This window comes from Macrosteles quadrilineatus, unplaced genomic scaffold (assembly GCF_028750875.1).
Source record: "Macrosteles quadrilineatus isolate MER2022 unplaced genomic scaffold, UCM_ALF_1.0 Scaffold_4__1_contigs__length_99947679, whole genome shotgun sequence".
Classification (NCBI taxonomy): domain Eukaryota; kingdom Metazoa; phylum Arthropoda; class Insecta; order Hemiptera; family Cicadellidae; genus Macrosteles; species Macrosteles quadrilineatus.
The window spans coordinates 13,523,894-13,547,813 of record NW_026542597.1 but is presented as its reverse complement, the minus strand read 5'-3'; the positions used below and the strand labels follow the sequence as shown (position 1 = coordinate 13,547,813).

General features: G+C 33.5%; 1 protein-coding gene across 2 annotated transcripts in view; it reads right to left on the bottom strand.

Moving 5' to 3' along the window:
* Nucleotides 1-23,555, bottom strand: part of LOC128991901 (putative sodium-dependent multivitamin transporter) — a 48,848-nt gene extending 25,293 nt beyond the window's left edge. For both annotated transcript variants that reach the window (XM_054415173.1, XM_054415176.1), the window contains exon 1: nucleotides 23,062-23,555. The gene's annotated coding sequence lies outside the window, so the exon portion shown is untranslated. The remainder of the gene's footprint in view (nucleotides 1-23,061) is intronic.
* Nucleotides 23,556-23,920: the final 365 nt, after the last annotated feature.

Sequence of the window (23,920 nt, the reverse complement as noted above, 5' to 3'; positions counted from 1 at the left end):
ACCCCCAAACGTAACCACAACTGAACACGATTTCATAAAAGGATGGTTTGTCTAATTGCAGTATCCTAGGTTAATGTTGACGTTGTGTTCAATCTATGTCATCCATCTGTTTATCTATGTATAAAACCCGGCTGAGGTTGTGGTAGTAATTTAAAATCGTGTTTCCTGATTATTCTTTATCTTCTTTTTATGACATCAATATTTCCAGGCCTAATCAAAACAAAGTTAAAGCAGACAAACATTAATTGTAAACAAAAAGCTACCATGAAGAATTAAAACATGTAAACCTTGTTATTTATCTAATCTCTCCTTGAAAAGTGTAGCAGTAAAATAATTTGCATTTATCCTTTTTTATTAAGACTCGTGTACATAGCCTCGATTTGTACTGTGGTTTAATTAATTTTGGTTAAAACTGTGGTATAATTATCTCTACTAATCTTACTTATTTCCTATAATCAATGACAAAATAAGAGTAAATAAAATAACCTCATAGTTCCGTAGTTTATATTTAACCAGCTGTTAGTTAAAACGAATTATATTGCTCTAAAAAAAATCGAAGATTACAAAGATTGCTTTAAAAAATAATTTGAACATCCTAGTATGTTACTATGTATATTTAATAATCTGTAATCCTAAGAATTGAACGTATCAATGATTAGCATTACACATAGTATAAATAAGTCAACCCTAAGTATGTCTTTACATTTTTATCCAAATGCTGAATTTGTGACACAAAAGCTAAATGTTTACAGTTGTTATGTTAAGCAAATTATTTTATGCCAAAAGCTAGTTTAGAATCTTAGCGTCGGCTGCTAGACTTTTTCAAAATTAAAACTTAATTTCTAAAAAACTGGGGCCCTAAACTAAAATTATGGCTTCGACATTCCCTAGTTCTCAAAATTATCTTTATTTCAACAAAAAAATCATGAAAATCCGTCAAGTGGTTGATTCAGAATCGTGAAATAAAAAAACACCGTTTCGTTTTAATATTATAGATACTCATAAGGTTAACATGGGAAACTCTAGAGCCGCTGGGGCGGAGCCCGAAAGGATTTTTGAGGTAAGAATATGTCTATGTTAATCGGGAATGTGAGCTATCATCATACCAAATTTTAGCACAATCCGACCGGTAATTAATGCATGATTGAACTTCAAACAAACAAACAAACAAACAAACAAATAAACAAACAAACACAGAAACTTTCACATTTATAATATTAGTATGATATATATATATATATATATATATATATATACGTCCGTGAACGCAATAACTTGAGTAATTTTTGTCCGATTTTGATGAAATTTGGTATAAAAGTGTAAGGCGGGATAAACTTGAGTTCACGAACCAGCATGATCGGACCATGGGAACGGGGTTTTACTGAGGGTTTAATGGGGTGAAAAATGGTTTTTCTAATTTTTGACCCCCAAAACACAAAATTTTCTAATTTCTCTCTAAATAATTTTAAAGAGCTTAAAAAACAAATAATTTAGTATATCAAAGTGTTTTTATACGGTTATTGGTAACGGAGAAAATTAAAAAATATGTAAATTTAAAATTCCCATGCTACTTTTATGGAGAATATTGTAAAATGTTGTAGTTTGCTTGTTTATGGATATATTTTGATCAATCTTGGCAAATTTATTTATTTTATACTAAGTTATTAATATTTTCCAAAAAATACACTTTATTAGTTTCTTTTTGGCAGCAAACCTAGGTACTCATTAAACCTAATGTTATATAAATAGGTTTGGTTAAAAATCTATTCAGACAAATGGAAATTCGCTTAGTCAGCAGGTTTGCTGCGGCGGGGGTATTTTCAAACTTTTCCTCTCAAAACATGTAAATGTCAAATTTCTATCACATCCGTTGAGCAATATTGTATATTATAGCATTGTTGTGCAGAAAATTTCAAAAACTGTAAGCTACATTTAAAATTTTCCATGTCATTCTTACGAAGAAAAACAACTGTTATAGTTTTCTTGTTTATGGATATATTTTGATCAAATTTATTTCATCCAAGTATACAGGGTGTCCCGGAACTCTCTACCAATATTTTAGGGCATTGCTCCTGGGTAAGAAACATACCTAAATATCATATTTAAATTGTCCGGAAGTCCTTAGTTACTCACACAGCCGCCATTTTGTTTTTTTTCAGTTATTATTTTTTTTCTAAAGAATGGTTAAACATACAAAATGGAAACTTTGCACAAACATTTATAACAACTAGACAAAGCTACAAAAAAATTATGACGATTTTTTTAATTCACAAAACAAAATGCCGGCCATTTAAAATTTTTATAAAATCAACGGTTTTTGAGTTTATTAAGAAACAAAATTTTAAATGGCCGCCATTTTTTTTTATGAATTTGAAAAATCGTCATAATTTTTTTGTAGCTTTGTCTAGTTGTCTATAATGTTTGTGCAAAGTTTCGATTTCGTATGTTTAACCATTCTTTAGAAAAAAATTAATAACTGAAAAAAACAAAATGGCGGCTGTGTGAGTAACTAAGGACTTCCGGACAATTTAAATATGATATTTAGGTATGTTTCTTACCCAGGAGCAATGCCCTAAAATATTGGTAGAGAGTTCCGGGACACCCTGTATACATTTGATCAAAGAACACTTTTTTCCTTCCCCGTAACAGCAATCCTAAGCACCGATTAACATAAACTCCTTAACCAAATCATATATCATAAGCACTGGTCTAATGTTATTTAACACACTCACTCCCGTGTGGAGAGAGACTTTACATACAGAGGAGTGTGACGGCTGGAACTGAACCTACTAATATGGAATAAATAATATGTCTTGTTTATGGCAAGTATTTTAATTCAAATCCAATCAGAATTTAAACTTACCTAGTCTGCAGGTTTGCTGTGGCGAGGGTAAGTTACAACACATCACTCACAGGCAAAATGTATTTAAAAGGCATAATTTTAAATGTATCTCTGTAGATACCTAACTGGGTTTGTCCCATTCAAATGTTTGACTTAGTTTTAGAATAAATTGGTTTGGATGAGCCAGTGACCGAGTTTACTGCTATAAAACATTATTTCTTTTCTTATACAAAAATTTTCAACAACACCAACTGAAAGATATGTTATTGTGAACGATGACTTCTTTTATGTCTAAATCACAGTGTGGAAAACTGAAAGAAGACATTAAACTTCTATAGAGGGTTGCCACCTTTGGTTAGGGAAATATTAAGTCAGTTCCCCTTTCCCTACAGAACTAACACAGGTAAAAGGGCCCAAAGTTGAGACATACTCAGTTATTCTTTTTTTACAAGTAAACTGGTTACAGCTGGTTTGACAGATAGGATGTCTACTTCATTATTAAAATCAATGGTTATATACCCCCGCCACAGCAAACCTGCAGACTAAGTGAATTTCCATCTACCTGCCTGGAATTCCACAAAATTATTCCCTTAAAATTGTCAGATTTATTTCCTATTTAAATATCATTAATTTTAATGAGTACATAGGTTTTGCTGCTACAGGGAAGAAAATAGGGGTTTTTATTGGAATACTGATAGCTTAGTACGAAGTAAACAAAATTTCAAAATGTCTTTAAAATATGTCCATAGACAAGCAAAGATATAACAGTTTATTTAGCCTATTCTCCATAAAGAATAACATAGTAATTTTAAATTGACACTTTTTTGGGATCTTTCCCGTAACCATTAGGCATACAACAATGATTCAATAACTAAATTATTTGTTTTTTTTTTTAGTTCTACAAAATAGTTTGGAAAGAAATTGCAAAATTTTATGTTTTCAGGGTGAAAAATGAAGAAACCCCATTTTTACTCCATAAAACCCCCCATAAACCCCTGTTCCCATAGTTCAATCATGCTGGTTCGCAAACTTGTTTGAATACATGTAGGTTTACACCTTAACACCAAATTTCATCAAAGTCGGATAATTTTTGCTTGAGTTATCGTGCTAACTCGGTCCCGGGCACAGGTCTTACCATGAGACCTACGGTAATAGCTTATTCCCTATATGGGAAATTGGCTTATAACACTCAAGATATATTAAATACAGCATTTTGAACATGGAGGTTGTTGTACGAGAACTAAATCCTTTAACTAAAATTTTATTTTAAAGTGCAACTCTATAAAGGCACCTTGTATCAACTTCCACCCTAGCTGACCACATTTGTTTAAAGGAAGGCCACCTCCTCAGGTATGTAGGCCTGAAGTCCTCATAAGTTAGATACACTAGATCAGACCAAGACAGGATTAAAACCTTTAAGACTGCTTGGCCAGGTAGACCTATTGAACCCTCTGACTGCCTAGGGACTTGGAAATGGTTTAACGCCAAGGTTAGTCCCAGATAGACCCAGTTAAGAGACAGGTTTCATTATACAGACTGTAACAACACTGCAACAAGCCCCAAGTTGTTTTTAACTTGTTTGTAGTTCTTCTACTACAAGATTGTATCAAAAAGGTCATGTAGGTTAAAAATAGTTTAAGTACACGTCTCACTGCAAGATTTATGGAATCTGACACATTAACATTTGGGGCTTAAAGGGTTTTGAGGTTATGTTTAATATGTAAATATAGTTAGACATTTTTGAGACTTAATTACAGCTTTGGGTAGGAAAAATTAGGAAAGATTGAAAGACACAAAATTATATCTAAGATATAATTTACTTGAATGTTGTGGAAAATTTGTAAACATGTAAAGAAAAAAATGTATTTAAAAAAGAGAGATTAAAGCAAGTGTGACAAAGTAGAAAGAGAAAATAAGTATCCATGAGTACGAAAAAGCAAAAGAACAAACATCGTGAGGTATTAGTTTAACAAGGCCTAGATTTGAGTTTGATTTTATTGTAGTTTTAAGGCAGACATCAAATATTAGCAATAAATATGACACAAAAACCAAACTCCATATTAGCAATTTTAATCTCCGACAATTACCTTTTTATTTAATATTTACTGCTGAATTTGACACGTTAATATCCGTTACTATCTTGACTATTTCTCTTCTCACATATTCAATCTGTTCGATTGATGTTAAATTTTTCTGTAAGAACCCCTCAAATTCACGAAACTCCTGGAACAACTTGACTTTTTTTAAATACAGCGTTGTATCGTGATCTTCAGTGTAACTATCAGGTTCAGAGGCAACATTATCTATATCTGCTTCTCCGTTGATTTCTTGAACGATGCCTTCTTCTATCACCACTTCCTTTTCTTCTATCACCACTTTATTTTCTTCTATCACCACTTCATTTGAGATTATGTCATTGTCTCCAATTACAGCAACTATAAAAGCATTCTCTTCAACAAGTGTTTCTTTTATTTTTGATTTTTCTCTTTCTCTTCTTTCTCTCATCGCTCGTTTGTACTTTCTACCACATCCGAGACCTCCTAGGGATATTCTCAAGTACATTGGATCTTTTTCGTGACCCACATGTACTGGTAAATATTTAACAACAACACTGTCACTTTCTTGATTTACAAACATAGCGGATGGACAGAATCCATTTATTTTACATGAACCTGAAGACTTCAGTTTCCTGATATTAGAACTTTTACTAACAAAGTTTCCACTTCTGTTACAAGTGTAGTATAAATCCTTCTCAGACTGAAATTTTGCCATGTAATACACGGCATTCTCTTGTTCAACACTCCTCTTCCACAGCTTGAAATCCTCCTGAGAGTTAAAATTGTGTGTTTGCCAGTTCATCACTATGTTGTGCTTTGTCTCAAAATGTTTGTAAATTACTGATTTTCTTATTTCATATGAAACAAAATCACACAACGGACATTTCCTCTTGGGATACTTTTTTGTCCCGAGCATATGCTTAGTTTTTTCATGGTACTTGAGGGACCTCAGATTACTAAAATTGGAAGGACACATTGAACATGTAAATTTTCTAAGTATTTTCGGATTTTTGTTTTTGTGTGTCTTCATTAAATGACGTCGCAAATTAGATTTGAAAATAGTTTCATAATCGCACGTATCACATTTCAACTTGGGCAAGGATTTCTTGCTGTTTACATTATGAACAGCGTTATTGTGCCGTTGTAGAGAGCTTTTCTGACTGTACTGTTTTCCACATGTAACACAAGTTACCTTCTCTGCTGGTTCCGCAGGCTCGCCATTGGTGTGAACGTTGTGAATGCGTTTTATATGACGGTTACAGCACTTTATGTTCATTAACTCCTTGCCACAGATGTAACAAACCGCTTTATCCGCTCCACTCATCTGCAATTCAAGATGAGAGGATGAATAGATTTGGATAGAATTGGAAGGCCTTTTATAAACACATGTTAAAAGTCTTATGTTAACTTTTTTTTTTTATCAACCAACATAGTAACATGGCCAATATTAAAATTTTAAATTTTCAAATGAGTTGTGTAGCGAAATTCAAATTTTCCTGAGTTAGTGGCTGTCTAAAATCACGTTTTAAGGCCAGAAACAAATTATTTACAGCATTTTAAGGAAATCGTCGAAGCTGTTATTGAGATTTCTTTGCAAGTATACCAGCATACATACATGTAAAAGCAAATATTGCTCATATAAGAGTATAGGATATGTGTGTGTGTGTCGATAAACACAATAGCTCGAGTAATTTTGGTCTGATTTTGATGAAATTCTGCATGAATGTGTAGGGCTGGAAAAACTTAGATGAGTTTGCAAACTGCCAAGTCTAATGGGCCATGGAAATGAGGTGTTATGGAGTTTTTAAGTTTCTCAAAAATTGGTTTTTTCAAACTTTTACCCTCAAAACATGGAAATGTCAAATTTATATTAGGCCTACAGCTAATGAGCAATTTTGTCTAATATATCATTGTTGTACAATTAAATTTGTTATACAAAAATTTTCAAAAACTGTAAGCTACATTTAAAATTGTTTATGAAATTCTTAAGAAGAAAAAGAAAACTGTTTCCATGTAATTCTTAAGAGGAAAAAGAAAACTGATATGATTTGCTTGTTATTGGAAATATTTTCATCATATTTATTTATTTCATCTAAGTATATACAAGTTATAAAAAACACACTTTTTCCTTCCCCGTAACAGCAATCCTAAGCACCGGTTAACATAATATAAGCACTGGTCTAATGTTATTTAAATAGGGAATAAATAATATGACTTGATTATGGAAGTATATGAGTTAAAATCCAACCAGAATTGAAATTCACCTAGTCTGCAGGTTTGCTTTGGAGAGGGTAAGTTACTCTACTACACATCGCTTACAGGCAAAATGTATTTAAAAGGCATTATTTTAAATATCTGAAACATACCAAAATTCAATTAAATTAAAATTATCTACAATGCAGTTGTTTGCTTGTAATATTGAGCAGAGCTAGCGGAGACTAGGACGGTGGCAACGTCCTGTAATCCAGCTACTAGGTCACAAATTGTGGATTTTTATAGGCATGCACTGTGGATACGATACTCCCTGAGTGGATTAACGTCCGCACTAGTGAGTACTACGACTATCTGCAGCACTATCCTGATAATAAGACCCATTTGTTAATACCAAGGCAAAAATGTGGTTCGGATTCCACTAAAAACTGTAAGTCCCTTAGTTACCATTAGCTGTGTGGGCTATTAATTAACAGCTGTGTCTAAGGAATATGACGGCCTTAGTCACTAACAAGACTACAAGATCGCGCCACTCATATTACACTCATCTCCATTCATACTTGGCTTAAAATACCTACTTTGTAAGGTCACCATTTCATTGAAAAGTATTAAAGTAAAGCATATTACTCCAATAATTTTCTAAAGTAAATGCTACATCTGTTTCTTGTAAATGAGATATATACTTGCAGTATTCAATGTCAATGGTATATTTGATTCACATAAATGGAATTTCCATTTGCATTATCCAAAATCAATCATAAGTCTGGTTCATGTAAATGAATTGTCTACTTGCATTATCGAATGTCAGTGATATTTGGTTCGCATAAACAGAATGCCTATTTGCAGTATCCAAAGTCAATGGTACGCCTGGTTCACTTAAATGGAATGTCTATTTACAGGTTCTAAAGTCAATGAGTTTGATTCACGTAAGTGAATTGTTTCCTTGCAGTATCCAAACTTAATCGTACAATTGGTTCACGTAAATGAGTTGTCTACTTGCAGTATCCTAAATCAATGGTACACCTGCTTCACATAAATGCATAAATGAGATATATACTTTCAGTATCCTAAGTCAATGGTTAATTTTTTTTTTATTCACGTAAATGGAAAGTCTACTTCCAAACTCAGTGGTAGGTCTATATTTGGTTCACATAAATGGAATGGCTATTTGGAGTATTTGAGTCAATGGTACATCAGCCTAGTTATGGGGACCCTTATTATTGGTTATTCATTTTGTGGTAAACTATGCTCAATGATATTAATCCAATTGTTATTCTCTTTTTCTCTCTTCGGCATTTATAATGTGCTATTTTAGATGATTCGTTGACTAACATATGTTTCGACTCTTGTTTACCTTTTTATTGTTATCCTGCAAATAATCATGATGACCAATTAATTCATAAGGCCCATGTTAAATTTCTAAAAGTTTAAATCCATGTAGGGAAAAGCTTTGTGGTCCGATTTGTATCATTTCAGATCTATACCTTCCCGTGGTTGGGTAATGTGACTGTGTTAAATTTTGTGCAGATCGCTTCAGCCGTTGTAAAACAAAAAGCAGGAGTGTAGTATACACGCATCGCTCTGCTCAATAAATTTAGAATATATACTTTGATCAGTAGGGAAAGAGAAGTAAATTACAATTCATCAAATGAATTAAATAGTTTTGTTTTTAAATTTTTTGATATTTAATTCTGTTTGTATGTCCTTCGGAAGTTTGTTAAGGAATTTTGTATCGGCGTATTTGGGTTTCTTTTCAAAAAGGTGCAATTTATGAGGACTTAATGCTAAGCTGCCTCGATTTCTTGAATGTCCACTATTGACAGGGCCTTGCAAGCTGCGAGTTCCCACTGTGGGCCAGAAAGGCAGGGTTACAAAAGGCAAAATAAAAAGTTTTAAAGAGAACTAAAGATGAAGACCACATTAGCTCAACCCCAATATCAGGGTAGGGTGCGACAAAACGGCAACTTGTATGGGTATAAATTGACCCTTGATCAGCTGGCTTTAGCGGTAAAAGGAGAGGCAATGAATTTTTACAGGAGAGGCAATGTACAGTGTACTCAAATAACGCTTCTATGGGAAGCTGTCTAAACCGATCATATGTATTGTGGACGTGCCGGGAATCGAACCCCACCCTCCAGCACCAAAATCCAACCACTAAGCTAGCAACACCCCCTAATGTTATTTAAATCGGGAATAGATCTGACGTGTATTACAACTAATCCGTGTATTTTATCCTGATTCTTCCATGTTAGTGTCACTATAAACAGATGCTGAAGGATGAAATTCTGGCCACCAACATGTGTAAGGCCTTTTAATCAGGATTGTTTGCCTTATGGAGTTCATTTACATTACAGGAACAAAATATTTCTAGAATTATTTACTAGTTGGGAGTAAAATGTAAATCGTAGGAATCGATAATTGTACTATGAACACTTTAGATTAGCTTAATAGCAACAGTTTTTAAAGATACTATCACAGTTAAGTGTCCATGTTATTTGTAACATGTTTGATAAAAGAATTTAGCAATACAACTGTAATTGTATTCTCCAAACCGTGTGCGCCGGAACCTATGGTAACCATGGTAACTGCAGCATGGCTGACAGTCTATATTTATTTCTTTTGTCCATGCTCTTAAGCACGTGTCACACTAGGCTGCTTGTCAGCCGCTAATGACCAGCGTCCGTGGGACCTCGTAATGAATACTTAAGTGATTATTGAGGATATGTGAGAACTGGTTTTGAAAATGCAACAACTCAACTGTAAGCTGCTTCTTGACGTTCCTACTACTATGATGAAACGTCCCACAAGCAGGCATAGTTTTGGAATAAATTTAAGAAATCAATAACCTGCTTCCCGACCACTTAAGCTCAGTCATTTCTACGCTACAAATTTCTACTTTTAATCGCCTAGTTTAAAGCTCAGTTCTTGTCGCCATTTCGTGCTTGGGTCCTCATAAACCAGTACTTAATCCATTTTTAAGGATGTGTGTGAAAGAGAAAGAACTTTATTTAAAAATGTTAACCGCGAGAAGAGGCGTTAGTGGACCAAGCCTTGCATACCAAAAAAATAGAGCAGTTAGGAGCTTCTGCATGCCGGTTGCAAAAAATAAAAAAGAGGAATCAGAGACATAGGCCTATAAAAATGTTTTACGAATGTCACCACATACATTCCAAGAATTGCTAGAATTATTTAAACCTCGAATTAAAAAAGGAAAAAAAAACACACACACACACACACAGGTGCTTTTGTATAAAATCGAGTTGAAAATTATCTTTGGTTGCCGCTGGCACGCTTCTAGAGGTGGTCAGACTACGCAGCTGACTGGCACAGCGAGTGCGAGTGATCACGTGAACTCTAGTCGCCGCCGCCTCACTACCAAAAGTTGAACATGTCCGACTTTGCCAGCCGCTGACAAATACACGCTGGCTGGCAATGTCAGCTGCGAATGTTGTGGTCCCATTAAGCTGACAGTAGCGGCTTCTTTCAGTTTGCCGCTGATGCTAGCTTAGTGTGACCCGAGCTTTTACCTAGACTATCAGCTACGTCAGAAATTTTTGATTTAATAAACTTTTTAGAAATTGACAACTATGAGAACATTGAAAGTTGGGCAAAGGTCAATATATCGGTTGGGTACCTAAAATGGTAAAACCTGGTGGACTTTCACTCATGATCTGTATATTCAAAGGAAGCATGTGACTATTATTTTTATTAAAGTCGTATGTTTTTATATTTGACTAGTTAACCGCCCGTGCTCTGCCAAGGGAATATTGTCAGCAATAAAAGACATAATAATTAACAAATAGCCTACTGTTTATCTTTGTATTTTATTTAGGGGCTGCTTAATTTATTACATGAAATAGAACTGATAGTTTGCCTGTATAAACTATTTTATGTTAATCAAACCGATATATTAGTTTAACCAAATGAATGGTTAATATTAATTCGAGTTTCACGAGTGTACATGTTGCAAAGTATTACAGGAGTTATTTCAAAACGAATAACAGTCATAGTTACAATGAGTTTAAGAGAGTCAACTCAAAGATTACCGGTGTGTAACTCAGACCATGTTTATCTTCGTTATTGATAAACCTGCTGTGGGGCCAGCAGGGTGTTTACTTGGCAAAGAAAAGCCCTGAGGATCATGTTTGATATACCAAATAAAGTCAACTGCAAACCTTTCTTTATAAATAATAATATAATGACACTTTCAAGTATTTATATTTTTAATAATTTAGTCTTTGTTAAACAAAACATTACAAATTTTACTAAATGCCACTCAATACATAACCACTCAACTAGACAATCAAACAACCTGTACATCCCACCAGTTAGACTTTCAAAATTCACAAAAAGCCATAAATATTTACAATTACAACTTTTTAATAAACTTCCCATTTCATTTAGAGAAATTGATAACATAAACCTTTTCAAATCAACATTATCAAGATGGCTAATTAGCAAAGCCTTTTTTTCTATAGACGATTTTTTAAACACAAATAATTACTCTGAACTCTTAACACTATTGGCCACTAGGAGGCAGCCTGCATGACCAAAAATCTTTTTATAAATTTCCTGAATATTTACAAATTGTTTAGTTTTGAAGCATTATTTACTTAAGTTTTGTATAAATTTGTGTAAAGCATTCAATCTTAGAATTTTAAATTTAAATATTTAGGCCTGTATGTACAGTTTATGCAACAAAATGTTCAATGTTTCATAGGATGATGTATAGATTTAAGCATGATGTCACATTTGTGTCCTGACTTCTGACGTTGTCTATTGTAATTTTATGTTGCTGAATGACAATAAAGATTATTATTATTATTATTATTATTATTATTATTATTATAAACCTAAAGCATTCCGGCCGGTTTTCTCCTTCTCAAAATGCCTCGCTGTACAGGCAACACAGGTCATTGATAGAGGGCCAATTGAGAACGAAAAGTCGTTTTGGGGTAGTGTTAGGGTGCATTTGTAACCTAATAGTTGAGATTGTCCAGGGTCAAGTGCTGACTGTGAAGGGGACGATGTCGAAGTTGGACAACGTTAAACGTGGACTACGATAAAAACAGACACCGCCTCAATCAGACAACGATAAAAGCAGACAACGATGAACCTGGACACATTCAAATGTGTCCAAGTTTAACGTTGCACACAAACGACGAACCTGGACACGTTTTAAGTTGTCCAGTGTTGGCGTTGCACGACATGACGAAACTGGACACATTCAAAAGTGTCCAAGTTTAACGTTGCACGCAAACGACAATCCTGGAAACTTAATCTGTCCAACCTTATCGTTGTCCGCGTGTGTCGTTGTCCAACTTCGGCGCGGTCCCCTGTGATGAGTTAAGCCTATTACGCCACTGTTCTGTAGCTGCGGTCGTTATCACGATTACACCTCCTGTCTATATGTGTCGTTTCGTCACGTCGGAGGCATTTAAAAGAATAAAACAACAAATAAACAAATTATAGCTACACAAAACAACGATAAATGCACAAATTTAAGTTACGATCATGCTAACACGATCCGTCATAGCGACACAAAACATCGATAAATACACAAATTTAAGATACAACCATACTAACACGATCCGTCTTGGGGGTTATGTTTACACAAACTCAAATAGTAAATAAATGTACTCAATGCGTTTCATTGAATTGAAAAATAAATAACAGCAATTAAATTATACAGCTGATCAAAATGTAAACAATTATGTTCTTCATAAGGATAACATGGGAACTTTCAAAGCCACTGGGGGCAGAGCCCAAGACACTTTTTCAAAAATGTAAGGCCAGTTTGCAAATCTACGCGACACGCTCTTTCCAATGAGACGTCAATGGATAAAATCGGTAAAGAAATGGCGGAGGAGTTTAACCGACAAAGTTTCATGTAGCGTATTAATTATATAGATTTGAAAAATAAATAGTAGGCTTATACGAACTGTGCAATGCTGATTACCCAAGAAGCAGCTACTTATGATAAGGAGATAATTTGTTCAAATATATTCCTGTATTCGTTGTTTTTTTTTCATTACATTTGTTGTATGGAATAAAGATAGTCACATACATACATACATGTAAATCACACATCAGCAGTTGGTCGCATTTCACGAATCTTTGACCCATTCTGTGAGTAACAGCAGTGTTTACATCGTATATATAAAGTTGGGCATACTTTGTTCAATGTTAGAGGGTATTAACGGTCCAATCCGATGGTAAAAGGAGTCCCGGATCTTAAAATGATATAGACTACCAGAAAGATGTTGATTCAAGTGAGACTTAGAACTCGCCATTTCAAATGCAGATTTGTATGATATTATATTACTCAAATATTTTTTTGTTTCTTTTGACCCATAATACTTTGTTTATAGTCGCTGTTGATTTTCCATAAACTCAAAATGCTGATAAGGAGCTCATTTTACCTTCTCCTTCCGACAACATAAGGAGAATAATTTATGCCTGGTTAATGATTACTTTTTCTTTTTCTTTTTGTACTTTTCACACCCTGGGGTTATTGATAAAGTTTTATAACGCTAATATTACCCGAGTCAACATTGTCATTAAACATCAAGTCACATACTTCTTTGCCAGAACTGAAATCGTAAGTCACAGTTTCTCAAGCAACTTCCCTGTGTACTTGAAAAAAAATATATAAAAAGTAGTTAGGGTATAGTTCACTGAATAATAGTAGTTTGGTATTCCTGCGTACCATATCTAGAGAAGGTAAAATTTGGTAGGTACTGCTGAACGTCAAACACTGATCTTGAGTAAGATTAATCAGTTACGATAAAATGTTTGTATGTTTCTGTACAACTTGCAAGCGGATTTCCCTATGATTGTTCTGGTGGCTATAGAGAATAAATTATATTGATCAAAACAATAAGATTCCGTCCCCTACTATGGGTAGGCCTATTATTTCACATTCCATACTCAAACTTAAACACAATTACCACTTTCCTTCAGATTACTTCACAGGAAAACTAAAACATTTCAAAAATACAATATTTACACCAAAACATACAAATAATGATCAAATACGTTTATAAATAATACATTGTGTTATGAAAAGTTAACAAATACACTTTTCCTTGATCAAAAACGTGTGTTTATAAACAGAAACTCCTAGATTAATAATTACATACAGAAAGTGAGGTTATCAAAATAATAACAAATGTCTGACAAACATTAAACAGCTGACGAATAATTTATAAACTGTGTATTATATTCTTCAATAAGAATTGTATTGACTCGACCTTTGCAGGGCTGTAGGTCGTAGCCCTTAGAAAAAACGTAAATTCTAAGGAAGTTCGGCAAATCTACACACTATCCCCTTTAATTTGAGACATAAATCTTGTGTCTATATATAGAGGATAGTGTAAATATATAGCGTAAATATATACAAGATTATTGTCTTAGTGTTTTTACTTGATTAAATTAAACACTAGTTTTCTATTCTGTCTCAATTTAATTTGATATTCATGAGTTTTAGAGTCAATTCTACATTTAATATGCTTTCCCCTTTAAAACCAAACCTACATGGATCTTTATATCAGAGTAAGACTCAATAAAACACAAGAAGTTAAACTAACATGCTTTGCAACCAAGTCAATCAGATTTTAAACTACTAAGCTTCTGGGTTTTTTTACCAGTTAGTGCTATAGACTGTTTGCTGTTAAGTGACTGATCAAGCGGTCCGAGGCCAGCACTATAAATTGAGGGTTTAAATCCTATAGCACCACTTAGTTCACCGCTAAGTGCAACACATGAGGAATCCATCCCTCAGGTAGCTCAGTTTTGTGGTAGAGACACACCTAATACAACATTAAACCTCTCTGATGATAGTTGGCGAGATAGGTGGATTCTTTGATAGTCAAACCTTAAATAATGCACTTTCCTACTTTTAACCTCACCTTATGATACTGTGTATGCCCCTACCCAAACCTTGTTTGAATATTTTTGATTCTACTGTTTTTGAAATAAGAGAATGATTCATAAAGGCATTATTAAGTCAATGAAAACACAGAGCACGACAGGTCAAACAAAGAAAGGAAAAAAATTCATAGGTGGGCTCATTTTTGGATGGTTATAGATTAAATTGTAATATTATCCTGATTGTAATAGAATCGGCACTTACATAAAATCTGGTGAGAGTCAACCCGATTCAAACACGAAAATAAACTTGGCTACTTATAAATATTTTTTAACACATACTTTCACCAAGATAGTATCACTTTATACTCCTTCGAGAGGCAGATAATTTACTATCAGTAAGAAGTCGGTTATAAAAGGATAAAACAATTTGCACTTCAAACATAACAACCTATTGTAAAGATAAGTTCATCAATCTTCAAAATGTCAAGATTGTTGACAAAACCTGTATCAGCTACTTTCCTAACAATCAAACTGAATAGTTACAGGAGAACCTTGATAGTTCGACACTTTGTGGATGTCTAACTATCGAAATGTCGAACTATAGGGAGTAAATGGAGTTATACAGGAAAGTAAAAACACAAGTCTCATAGGCTACAGAAATTACCCAAATTTATTAAGTACTAAAAAGCTTCATAATTTGGGTTGCTGGAATTTTATCCCCATGGAATTTTACCCCCTGGGCAATGCTGACGTCACTATGACGTAGTAACCAGAGTGCTCAAAAGTTTGTTCGCGGGCGGAATTTCATCCCCGCGGATTTGGAAGAAAATAGATGGAGCGTTAGCAATAAAAACCTGAATTTTACCCCCTGTCCATATAACTAGCGTTTAGACAACTGATGATGTACGGGCCAGATTTATACGCCTGGAATTTTACCCCCCGGAATTTTACCCCCTGGCTGGATATAAAAGTTATTAGGAATGATTGATTTTCCTATTTCTGTTTGTATTTAATTGTAAACATTTTATTATTAAGTAACCTATCTTTATTTATTTATTTTGTAACCTCTTCTAAGTAAACAGAATTCGCTGTTTAATTTTGATGTTCGGGATTTGCGTTTGGGGCCAACTGTTGGTTAATAAGTATGTAAAATAAACTGAGTATCTTATTTAAATGATAATTGGGTGAACATTTCTTCGTAAAGAAACAATAAGGCATATTTTGTTATTGTTACAATATAAACAAACATTGTTCACGACGGTTGTATAATAAAACGTTAAAGAAATCTTCGAATCAATTACCATTCTGATGTTTGTTTATACGTCATATTAACCAAAAGTTAGCTTCAAAGGTCGAATCCTGATACTTGAATCTCAAAATTAAAATTAAAAACCTCTTTCATTAGTTAATGTTAGTCTACTTAATAATGAAACGTTTAATATTAAATAAAAACTGAATGAAGATAACTAACCATTTTCACTCATTTATATATCTGGCCAGGAGGTAAAATTCCGGGGGTAAAAATCCAGGGGGTAAAATGACGGGGGTAAAATTACAGGGGTAAAATTACAGGGGTAAAATTACAGGGGTAAAAATCCGGGCTGTACATTTTGAGCTTACCTCATGAAGGAGGTAAAAGTCCGGGGGTAAAGTTACAGCCCGTAAACTCTAGGTTTTTATAATTTGATGTGTTTTGATTAAATTCACAACTGTGAAAATATACGTTTAATTCCGCGTTTAATCCATCGAACTGATGTCGCGAAACTAAAAAGTTCGCAGCCGGAATTTTACCCCCTGGTTTTTGTGATGTAATGATCGCCCAGGGGGTAAAATTCCAGGGTGATAAAATCCGCCACCCCCACAATTTCACTGTTCATTAGTTAAGTCTCTAGTCAACAATAAATGACAAATTAATGTTCAAGTCAGCCCACATCACAATAGTAACCATTAAATATCACTTGACGAAATAGATCAGCCCGTGTCGAACTACAAGGAGTGTCGAACTATCGAATGTTCAACTATTGAAGGTTTACTATAATAACATTATTTTTAGGATAATTTTTGTTTTATATAACCTCATTTTTAATAGTGCCAAGGTCTTTAAACTAGAAATTGAAATACAATGTGCTTATTATTTTGGTTCATGCCTACCATTAAATTTCATCTTGGTTAGCTTATCAAATCATTAGAACTTTTTTACTCATTTTCTCTCTGGTTATCCAAAAAAGGAATTTTAGTTTTTAGATGAACATTAGACACACACTCTGATAATTGAAAAAGAAAATAGTATCTCGTCCTATTGGGAGATGGGTGATAATAAGGTGATTGGTTAAGAAATTTCCAACGGGAATAGGCTACAGGAAATCCACATCATGTGCATCGGATTAAGGTGAATTTTAACTAAGGCCTAATTAATTTGAAAGTAGGGATTTTAGTTAGTAAAATTAGTGAGTAGACTAGGTGGAGTCGGGGGAGGGGTGTATTGAATCTAAAAGAGATAGGTACAGGCTGAATGTTCGGACCAGCAAAGGGTACTTTTTGCTAGTACAGTACTTTGCTAACTCACTGAATAAAGGAGTGGTCTCAATTTCCAGGATAAAATATGAGTTAGAGTTGTAATCAAATTTTGTCAACCTCTGACAGAAATCTCAAACTGGTAGAACTTAGGACCAAGTAACAGGTAAAAATAGTAAAAAAATAATATATAACCTCATTTTAAAATGTGAAATACCAATGTTACTTTATTCATAAAGTTTAAAATTACAATGTACCAATATGAAGCCCTTTCAAACCCTACAAAATATGATTTTAAACCAATAGGTAGGCCTACAGTCAGAATTTTCAAAAAGTTTTAAAAGTAAAGCATAGGTTTGACATGCCTAATTTATTTGATTGTTGGTCGCAGACAAATATGTGTATCAGATGGTTTCCCCAGGATTTCATCTGGATCAGAAGTCAATGGTTGTATTGTTCTTTCCTTCAGTGGTTTTGACTTTTGACATTTTGAAGTATTAGCTCCAGTCAAGTTAACATTCAAATCAATGCGGTATGTAACTCCAGCATCATTGGATGTTACTTTCTCTCTTTTATTTCTAACCATGGATGAAGTCTGAGATTTGCATTGAGAAAGTTTAACGTACATTTCTGCTATCGGAGATCTTTTCTTGGACTTGTGTTTTTCAGGAGATTTGGGAATTTCTTTCAAATTTGAAGTTCCTTTAAATGAGGATAGTTTATGGTATTGCTTAGTTTTATGTATGTTTCTAAAAGTTGTTGGAGTAGTTTTATCTAATTTAATGTCACACTTTGAATTTTTATCCACGGATCCAAAACTAGTGGCTGAAATAATATGATAAGAAGAGAAAAAACTGTGCGAGCCAGTGCTACTAGTTGTAGTTCCTGATACACTTTCTAACAATGTTCCGCTTTCGGTGAAGGATGAAGTTAGATCGCTAAACGGGCCAATTGAGTTTGGTTGTTTACATGCAAGTTCACCACTGAAATACTCTTTTAAAATCTGTATCTGTTCTTTAATTGGCTTCAGTTCTTTTTCAAACTCTGCTATAGCCACTTCTAATAACCTACTTTCTTGAGCCTGATTTGTAGATTGTTCAAAAGAGCTGGAGACATCGCTATTCGCAAGACTGCTTTTTAAATAGTTTTGCAGTTTTTGTATGATCTTGTCCTCATCAATTTGGCTTTGGAGTGAATCATCATTGCCCTCAAGTTCACTGATGATTTGTTCAAGCTCCGATTTGAGGGTTTCCGACTTCTTGGAGCTTACAGATTTGAAACTGTCTGAAGAATTTGTCGTTTTGATGACTTTTTCTGGTATTAGATCAAAAGATAACAATTCAGGACAAGAATAGTCTATTTTCATTTTTGGATTGATAGTTATATTCGTTTGCACTTCACAGGAAGAATTTCTTTTGCTCAGTTTCCTAAGGAAGTTTCCCAGATTCAGTGCATTTTCAAACTCAGAGTCGCTCATCATATTAATTTTCATTTCACTAAGTGAATCAAAAACAGCCCTTGTGGGATTATCTGCCATTCCCAGAAGTGTTTTCAAATGTTCAAACTCATTCCAAATTCCATCTCCAACCATTTCATCTTCAATTTTACTGTTCAAAGTCACTCTGTTTTTCTCATTTTTACACCTCTCGTTGAAAACGATGGAGTATTTTGAGCTAGGCTTAAAGTTAGATTTTTGTTTATAATAAGCATCAGCACGCTTCTTTATATGTGGGTGAATCCATTTAATGACGTAGAACAGTGCCATACCAATCATATAACTAGCAAATAAAACATGGACCAAATCAGTAATCTTTTGTTGAAATATCTCTTTTGTATTGAATCCAAACATTGTAATTTGAAAAAGTAAAATTAAGTTTTTAGGTTTGATAGAAGATTCAAAATTCACTGAACAACTCAATGGATACCTAAATTTTGTTGTAAGGAATATGTTGTTTATTATTAAATTAATAATAAACATGGGCACAACTTGGAAAATAATGACATATGTTAATTACCTTACTGTTGGTTCAAATCATACCAACTTATGAGAGCCAATAAGGTATGGTATGTTATTTTTTGTACAACGAAATCATATCAATCAAAAAGTGTATCTTCTAAATCCTACTGGGTTTAATTTTACAATAAGCGCTACTTGATGACGATTAAGATTAAAGTGAATTTCAAGTTGCTTTATTGAAATTGTATACAAATAGATATGTAATGAAAGGAAATGTAGGTAGTATATCATACTAAAATGTAATAATATTACTAGGTGTACAAGGCAGCTGTCTGCTTGCAATATTGAGCGGAGCAACCTTATTAATCTAATATTCAATTCAGTCAATGCTAAATACAGTTCATGTAAATGAGATGTCTCCTTGCAGTATATAATCAATGGTACACCTGGTACGTACACATTAATTAGATGTCTACTTGCAGTATCCATAGTCAATGGTAGGCCTACGTTTGGTTCAAGTAAATGGAATGTCTACTTTTAGCATCTAAAGTCAATGGTATTATCTGGTTTGGGTCAATGGGATGACACTTGCAGTATCCAAAGTTAATGGTACGGTACGGTTCACATGAATAAGATGTCTTCTTGCAATGCAATATCTAAAGTAAATGCTAAATCTATAGGCCTACCTTTTCCAATTTTATTTTGGAACAGTTATGTTTATTTAAGAACACATCAATTGTTTTTGAGGTTAGTCAAATATATTTGAGAAAACATCAAAGGAAGTTCAATAAAATTTTTGATATTCAAACAATAGGACAAGATTTTATTTTTAAGTGCACAATTAACCAACTTATTAAGCTAACTGCCTCTTTTTAATGTTTATAAAAATGTACAGTATTGTGTTTGTATGTTTGTCATCCCCAAAAATAATATCTGAGATAACAGAGAAGCCGAATTGAAAATTCGTAAAAATTCAACCGTAGGAGTTAACTTAGCCAACAACCTCATATTCCTTTTGTTTGGAAAGAACAGGAGATTCTAGAAATAGGCTAGGCTAGTAATATAGGCTAATAATGATTTAGAATTTTTTTTTTTTTTTTTAGTAAAGTGAAAAGAATAAATAAATTTAGAATTTTCTTTTTAAAATTTCAAAAGCAGTCTGGGTAAAATTTTTTTTTACAGATTTTTTGATGGGAATTAATTATATAGATTTAGTCAACAATCTAATTTCCTACATAGAAATATATAACATGTTAGGAAAATATTTCTTCTTTGTAAGTTTTGTGGGCGTAACATAATAACAAACGGAGAACCGGAAAAAACTGAAAACCGTACAGTGTTAGTTTGTGTTGTATATTTATACTAATATTGATATTTGCATATTTGTAAAGCTAATGAAGTAAGGAATCCAAAAAAGTCATAAAAGTTTATGGTAAAAATGATTTTTTATTTATAAATAACTTAAAATAATGTTTTTATAATTTAGCGATTTCGTAAAAAGAAAATTCATAGTATTAGTAAAAAACTTTTGTACCAATGTTTTTACTTCAAACCAACATAATCATCTTGTGTAGTGTATTCAATTACATACATAAAAAATGTATAACACGTTAGGTAACAACTTTTGTTTTTAAGTGTTAGGGTCATAATGTACCGTAATATAATAAACGGAAAACCGCAAAAAACAACCGCAAGAAAAATACAACCATTTATAAACACAATTTCACACTATTCAGTAATTCATGTATAATAAAATGCATAAAGATTACTGTTTTATATACACACACACATTTCTCTAGCAATACGAAATAATAACAAATTTAGTAATAAATCGCAGATAACACGAGAGCGAAAACTCACCGGCAACAACACGCAATGGCGAATACAAGGCACTTTGTGTATGAGACCTTGACAGTGAGTGACGCACTTTCGTCATCTTCCTGAGAGAAAACGGAAATAACCCTGAGCGCAGTGCTGCCACTATCACAAGCTACATTTCTTTCCTCGTGCCGCGCCAAAAATTCATTTCATTTCTAATAGTAGTAACATTGTTATATACCTGCTACAGGGTTTGTTTATATAATAAAATGAAAGTTCAGAATGTGATCTTTTGAATGGTATATCTTGTTCACATCAGAGTTGATTATAAGCAGTTTTTGGCCGTTAAAAAAATTTGGCCCATACTATTGTATTACGCTGGTGGCCATTCTAGGCGTCACCATCGAGAGTTATTATACATCGATGGGCGTCACTGCAAACGAGCGTATTACGATCGTTGGCCACTGCTAGGGTTAAACAAATTAAAAAGTAGAAAATAATTTATAAATATGTGGAGAGAATTTTTCACATAGATAATATTTCAATTGGTGAAGATTTCAGTTGTCGTAAATTAGCTATTAAGCATGAACCCCGAATTTTTTTTATTCTCTCCACACTTTTATAAATAATTTTATACTTTTTAGTTCGTTAAAAAACGTGGCAGTATAAAAAGTTGTTTTTATTTATAAATTATTTGTCCATGAATAGAGCCAATGTATCACAATTAGCTTAATGGATTTTTATAGTATTTTTTTTATTTTAATAGACTACACTTCTAGGGCCCTGACAGCTTGTGAAGTCTCTACATGCTATTTTTAATAAGTTTTCTTTTAATAATATGATTGCTTAACTTAAATTTATATAAGCCACGTAGTTCTGTTGGTACTTTATCCAAATTGTGGACATTTATTTATGAGTTAGGTCTGATTAACTTACATTTTTATTGCCTACAGAAGATCTTTAGAAAATGATTAAACTTAAGTTAGGCTACTCTCTTTAGTGTTTTCTTCCCGTTACGAGACACGGGAAAGTATTGGCGGCTAGTCATAATATTATTTGATGTTACCGTAGGTACTTTTAAAATAAGGCGTTCACGAAAGTTTTGCTAAAAAAAGTCACAAGGGACAAGCGGTAACGGGTGTGCAGCTGTGCAAGTAAATTTTGGTTGCCTCACTTAACTGGTGAGACCTAGATGATGTAAATCTACTTTTATTACTACCGTAGGCTACTTCTATTTAACTAGGTATTTTCACAAGCAAAAATGGTATTGTTGTACAACCCGTTGTTCCCAAGGTCCAACGGATAATATGATAAGATAATAAATAATATACTGGTACAAATTATAGATATGATAATAAGAAACATAGGCCTAAGTTAAATTAGGCATAGGGAGTAGACTTTCCTAAGTGGGGCCAAAAACAACCGAATGAAAATAACTTATCATACTATTGATTATGCGATATGATATAAGGCTGCACTTTACTTGACGTCCTACACTCATTCGATTGTTTTTTTTTATTCGATATTTTCATTCGATTGTTTCATTCGATATATCGTTTGGTTAGTTAGGTTAGGTTAACCTTACCTAACTAACCAAACGATATATCGAATGAAGCAATCGATTAATCGATATATCGATCGATATTTTCATTCAAATGAGTGTAGGACGTCAAGTAAAGTGCAGCCTGATATAACTTAGTCCTATCGATTATTTAATTCAGTTAGTTAGGTCCGGTTAACCTAACTAACCAAATTTGAACTTCAAATTCAGTGTTGGGTTGTCGACTTACCTTTTTAGAAGATTTAATTTTTCACAAGTTGGTTTCTCTAACACCTTAACTTCCTTCAATCTGAAATCTCACTTTATAGGCCTACGCTGTCATTAAAGGGATTTCCAATATATGGCCTTAAGTTAGGCCTAGACCTAGGCCTATGCCTATTTTATCATGACAACAAATATAAATGTCCAAGTTGTAAGTTATCCTTCATAAATCATGTCAAGCTGAGCAAGGTAATCTTCAGTTTGATTACTTCTATAAAGTTAATCTGATTTGTAGTCCTATAGGCTAGATTGACTATTCACCAAGTAGTAACTTCAATGTTTGTTTACCTAGTTAAGGTTAGTTGTATTTCACTTTCAACTTTCCAAGTTGTACTTGTGAGATAACTGATTTTATCAAGGCTAACTATTAAGTTTAGGAGATATTACATTAATCTATAACTACACAAAACAATTAATTGTAACCTTTAACTTCTTGCCATCTTTCTGATATTATTCTCTATTATTTATGTTATGTTCTGTTTCCAACCAAACCCAACAAACAGCAAATTAGCCAACAACGACAACACCACTCTGAGAGAGAGTGAGAACTGAACTGAACTGAACTGACTGAAGAACCGAATGACAGAGCATTGAACCATAGGGGCATTAGGGAGTATGCTTAGACTTTCTTCAACGGACTAAGATTGAGTGAGTGAGAGTACTGAGCTGAGGCTGAGTGTGCTGAGACAGTGGCTGAGGCTGACTTGACTTGGGCACTGGCACTGAGCACTGAGCATCTGCATAGATTATAGCGCTAAAGCACTGCTGCTAAAGATATTTTAGAGTATTCATTCATATCTATGAGTTGTACAGTCATTTTAGCTCAG